We start from the raw sequence: 6284 nt of genomic DNA on the forward strand, positions 1-6284 counted from the left end.
ACGACCTTGACCTTCGGCTTTTCATGGTCGCACGGACGAACGGACAGTCCGATTTTCGTGGGGTTTTCACTGCCAGACGCGTCTCTTCAAGGCCAATCTGGCCCTGGGTGGCACGTCCACCTAGCTCTTGCCCCTCCCGAGAAAAGGAACTTTACGCAGCGTTTCACCTAAAAACGGTCGGTTTTTCGAAGCGTACGGACGAACGGACAGGGCTATCGACGTTCGGTTTGCTCTAGCACAGTGGCCTCGTCGAGCCCGATCTGCCGACATATGGCAAGTCGCTCTATTCCTAAGCTTTCAATTTTTCGAAACTTCACACTTGCATGGAAGGAATCGGTTTTCTTCCAATGGCGGGCGAACGGACAGTCCGATTTTCGTGGGGTTTTCACTGCCTGACGCGTCTCTTCAAGACCAATCTGGCCCTGGGTCGCACGTCTACCTAGCTCTTGCCCTTCCGGAGGAAAGGAACTTTAAGCCGCGTTTTACCTAGAAACGGTCGGTTTCTCGAAGCGTACGGACGAACGGACAGGGCTATTGACGTGCGGTTTGCTCTAACAGAGTCGTCTCTTCGAGCCCGATCTGCCGACATGTGGCACGTCGCTATATTCCAAAGATTTCAATTTTTCGAAACTTCACACTTGCATGGTGGAAAACGGTTTTCTCCCGATGGCGGACGAACGGACGCAGCCATTAAGATATATTTGGCACAGGCCGACGCGTCTATTCAAGACAGATCTTTTGGCATCTGACATTTGATAATACCTCCCGCCGTCGGCGCTAGGCCTTGTGTACCCCTGACATTCCGTTGGTGCAAAGCCCTTGGAAGCGAAGTAACTAAAACCAACGTTGGACTTAGTTATTAATTGATGTGTGTGTGTGTGTGTGTGTCTTTGTGTGTGTGTGTGTGTGTGAATATATATATATATATATATATATATATATATATATATATATATATATATATATATATATATATGTATATATATGTATATATATGTATATATATGTATATATATGTATATATGTATATATATATATATATATATATATATATATATATATATATATATATATATCGCTCGGCAAGGCATGCGTGGATAGTTCTGTCTAGGACGCAGCCGCCACCGCAAACCGCACGAGAATATCTTTCGCCGTTTTAGAGACACGAATTTTCTAGCAAGTGTGCCGATAAATTGCATACCGAGCGAGTTTTGTGTGTCTATCCCCCCCTCCAGTGATTTCTGCCTGTGCCTGAACGGCCATCACGAAGCCATCTTTGAAGCCATCTCGCTCGGCAAGGCATGCGTGGATAGCTCTGTCTAGGACGCAGCCGCCACCGCAAACCGCACGAGAATATCTTTCGCCGTTTTAGAGACACGAATTTTCTAGCAAGTGTGCCGATAAATTGCATACCGAGCGAGTTTTGTGTGTCTATCCCCCCCTCCAGTGATTTCTGCCTGTGCCTGAACGGCCATCACGAAGCCATCTTTGAAGCCATCTCGCTCGGCAAGGCATGCGTGGATAGCTCTCTCTAGGACGCAGCCGCCACCGCAAACCGCACGAGAATATCTTTCGCCGTTTTAGAGACACGAATTTTCTAGCAAGAGTGCCGATAAATTGCTTCCCGAGCGAAGTCGGTTACTTGTTATTTTCCCATTACTTTCGTCTCTCGCTGAAATGGCCACCGCCTCGTCCAGGATGAAGCCATCTTCCAGCGCAAGGCATCGACGGATAGGTCTTTCTCAGACCCATCAGCCGCAGCAAACCGCACGAAAATATCTTCGAGCGTTCGAAAGATATAGGTATTCGAGTGAAGATACCGAACCAACGGAATGCCGTGATGGCAACAACCTTGACCTTCGGCTTTTCATGGTCGCACGGACGAACGGACTGTCCGATTTTCGTGGGGTTTTCACTGCCAGACGCGTCTCTTCAAGGCCAATCTGGCCCTGGGTGGCACGTCCACCTAGCTCTTGCCCCTCCCGAGAAAAGGAACTTTACGCCGCGTTTCACCTAAAAACGGTCGGTTTTTCGAAGCGAACGGACGAACGGACAGGGCTATCGACGTTCGGTTTGCTCTAGCACAGTGGCCTCGTCGAGCCCGATCTGCCGACATATGGCAAGTCGCTCTATTCCTAAGCTTTCAATTTTTCGAAACTTCACACTTGCATGGAAGGAATCGGTTTTCTTCCAATGGCGGGCGAACGGACAGTCCGATTTTCGTGGGGTTTTCACTGCCTGACGCGTCTCTTCAAGACCAATCTGGCCCTGGGTCGCACGTCTACCTAGCTCTTGCCCTTCCGGAGGAAAGGAACTTTAAGCCGCGTTTTACCTAGAAACGGTCGGTTTCTCGAAGCGTACGGACGAACGGACAGGGCTATTGACGTGCGGTTTGCTCTAACAGAGTCGTCTCTTCGAGCCCGATCTGCCGACATGTGGCACGTCGCTATATTCCAAAGATTTCAATTTTTCGAAACTTCACACTTGCATGGTGGAAAACGGTTTTCTCCCGATGGCGGACGAACGGACGCAGCCATTAAGATATATTTGGCAACTTTACACTTGCATGGAAGAAATGGGTTTTGTTGGACTTGGTTATTTATTGATTTGCATACATACATACATACATACATACATACATACATACATACATACATACATACATACATACATACAGAGAGACATAATAGCTCTGTCTAGGACGCAGCAGCCAACGCAAACCGCATGAGAATATCTTTTACCGTTCTACAGATACGATTTTTTCTTTTCTTTTCTTTTCTTTTTTTTTTTTTTTTTTCCTTTGTTTTTTTTTTTTTTTAAATTTATTTGTTCCCGTCACAGCCAAGGGAACGGGCTTGACACAAACCGTGCGGAAAGAAGACACTGTCGAGCGTGTCTCAGAAAAGTTTAGGTAGGTTTTTGGCCACTTTTCGGAACATTGTTGTGCAAATTTTTGCCCCAAACCCAATAACGTAGGTTTTTGGCCACATTTTGCTACTTTTCTTGGCAATTTTGGGGGGGCTCAAAGCCAGATAACATGTAGGTTTTGGACAAATATTTCCCATCATGGAAAATGCCAACTTCATGCAGACAGAACATAATTAAACGCTTCTGTAAAGTGTTTATCAATGCCACATGATCGAATTGCACACAATTTTGAAATTTGTCAAAGAGCGCAATTGGACGAAATCACTTATATTGTTTGTATGAAGTGATTTTAATGTCGAACCAAGGAATTGGACAAACATGCCTACACAATATTGTCTGTACGACAAGGTAACGCTGGAGTCCTAAGGTGAATGAAGCCAAGTGCTTCCAATGCCAGGTAGATTTTGGGCCAATCTTTGCCCAAGTGGGACAATATTTTCCCATCATGAAAAATGCAGTGGAATGGATTACAATTGCCAAATTTATGCATAGAAACGACAATCGAACGCTTCCATAAAGTGTTTTAAATAGTATCGTACAAAATCACCTTGTATTGCGGGTTTTATTATTATTATTATTATTATTATTATTATTATTATTATTATTATTATTATTATGTTCTTTCTTCCCGCCTTCCTTCTTCTTCTTCTTTGTTATTTTTATTTTCTAATTTTTTTTCTTCTTCTTCTTCTTCTTCTTCTTCTTCTTCTTCTTCTTCTTCTTCTTCTTCTTGGTATTCATATCTCTCTTTGTGCGCCAGCGTAAATCACGTACTAACTCCAAGTACGGATCCGTCTTCTCCGCAACAGTCAAACCATTCATTTTCCTCGTCCTGCACACGAACGGACACGGTGATTCAAATGCCCTTTTCGCAGGCAGATGCGACTCGTCCGGGCCGATGTGCCGGTGCTTCCCACTTCAAGATAGCTCTTCCCGTTCCAGAGAAAACTGCACCCAAGCCATTTTTTTCCCACGCTCCCGACCTTGACCTTGAACTACGCATTTTCTCAGCCGTACGGACGAACGGACCAGCAGATTTTCACGGGGTTTGCACGCACAGATGCGTCTTCTCCAGGCCCATCGTCCGACGTATGGCTCGTCAACATCCTGCCAAGTGGCGATGCTGAAAACTCGCTTCAACCCCATGTCGCGCTCCAGCGACATGCACGTGGACGGGTCGCACGGACGAACGGACAAGCCGATTTTCATGCGGTTTGCACCACCAGATGCGGCTCTTCCAGGCCCATCTTACGACGTAGGGCATGGCAACATACCTTTAAGTGGCGATGCTCAAAACTCGCTTCGACCCAATGTCGCCCGCTTCCGACATTGACATCAACGGGCCCGTTTTCTTCCCCGGACGGACGAACGGACGATGGGAATTCCATGTCTTTCACACCGTCCGACGTGTCTTGCCGAGACCGACCTGTCGGTAGGTCGCATGTCAAAATCGGTCCATTACTTTTCGAGCAAACTCGATTTAAGCCAACTTCGCACTCGTATGGTTCGGCGCGGCTGAAAACGTTTTCCAGAGCGCACGGACGAACGGACACGCCTACTCGACCGTGCCTGGCACCGGCAGACGCGTCTCGTCGGGCCCGAGCGGTCGAACCACGACACGGGACAATACCTCTACCCGTCGGCGAGAAAACTTTTTTTAATGGACATTTTCACTTTAACATTGGAGGGGGGTTCCAAAAATCGGTTTTCTTACCATTACGGACGAACGTACAGGTCCAATGGACTTATTTTTTTTTCCAAGACGCCTCTCGTCACGCCAGATCGAATGACGTCTTGCAATTGCCCATTGGTCCACCCGTTTGGCCAGGAAAAAAAATAATCCGATTCTCGCAGCGAGCTGACCATTGCGAATTCCATTGCATTCGTTTTCTTTGACTTACGGACGATCGGACCAGCCGAGATCCATGGGGTTTTCACTGCCAGCTGCGTCTCGTCGAGGCCCATCTGCCGATGGGTCGCACCTTAAGATCGCTCATAGGCTTTCGGAGAAAACCAACTTTAAGCTACCGACTTGGCACCGAAGCGTTTGCTATGCGAAGGCGTACGCACGAACGGACACAGCGACATGCACGGGGATAACACAGGCAGGTGCGACTCATCCAGACCTAGGCGCCGGTGGGTCAAACTTTAACATATCTTTCCACGCTTGGGAGAAAAACACTATTTTCCCACGCTCCCTACCTTGACCTTGACTATTGTGGCATGGGTGAAAAATAGCCCCTAACTCGGCCAAACCTCCACCGATTTTCAACATCTACCACTCTATGTCTTCGTCTCGACCAGGCGCGTCTGCCGAGGTGTAAAACGTGCCAATGTGACGTTCCCTTCCACCACTTCATTCCGGAACCCCAACGGTTTTTCCGCCATTTTGACACCACCTCGCCCGGTGGCGTCCGGGTGGCACCCGTTCTCCGACGTGGCCCCGTGGCCCCGACACGCTGCAGCAAACCGCTTGAAAATATTCCCAGCCGTCCTGGAGATATGGGGGAAACTGTAGCTTTTCGGACTTTGTCGTTTTGTGGCCCCTGCCGGGTGACAAAACAGCCCCTAACTCGGCCAAACCTGCACCGATTTTCAACATCTACCACTCTCTGTCTTCGTCTCGACCAGGCGCGTCTGCCGAGGTGTGAAACGTGCCAATGGGACGTTCCCTTCCACCACTTCATTCTAGGAACCTAACGGTTTTTCCGCCATTTTGACACCACCTCGCCCGGTGGCGTCCGGGTGGCACCCGTTCCCCGACGTGGCCCCGTGGCCCCGACACGCTGCAGCAAACCGCTTGAAAATATTCCCAGCCGTTCTGGAGATATGGGGGAAACTGTAGCTTTTCGGACTTTGTCGTTTTGTGGCCCCTGCCGGGTGACAAAACAGCCCCTAACTCGGCCAAACCTGCACCGATTTTCAACATCTACCACTCTATGTCTTCGTCTCGACCAGGCGCGTCTGCCGAGGTGTAAAACGTGCCAATGTGACGTTCCCTTCCACCACTTCATTCTAGGAACCCCAACGGTTTTTCCGCCATTTTGACACCACCTCGCCCGGTGGCGTCCGGGTGGCACCCGTTCCCCGACGTGGCCCCGTGGCCCCGACACGCTGCAGCAAACCGCTTGAAAATATTCCCAGCCGTTCTGGAGATATGGGGGAAACTGTAGCTTTTCGGACTTTGTCGTTTTGTGGCCCCTGCCGGGTGACAAAACAGCCCCTAACTCGGCCAAACCTGCACCGATTTTCAACATCTACCACTCTCTGTCTTCGTCTCGACCAGGCGCGTCTGCCGAGGTGTGAAACGTGCCAATGGGACGTTCCCTTCCACCACTTCATTCTAGGAACCTAAC

Source organism: Sinohyriopsis cumingii, unplaced genomic scaffold, assembly GCF_028554795.1.
Source record: "Sinohyriopsis cumingii isolate HCF-2022 unplaced genomic scaffold, ASM2855479v2 utg005237l, whole genome shotgun sequence".
NCBI lineage: Eukaryota > Metazoa > Mollusca > Bivalvia > Unionida > Unionidae > Sinohyriopsis > Sinohyriopsis cumingii.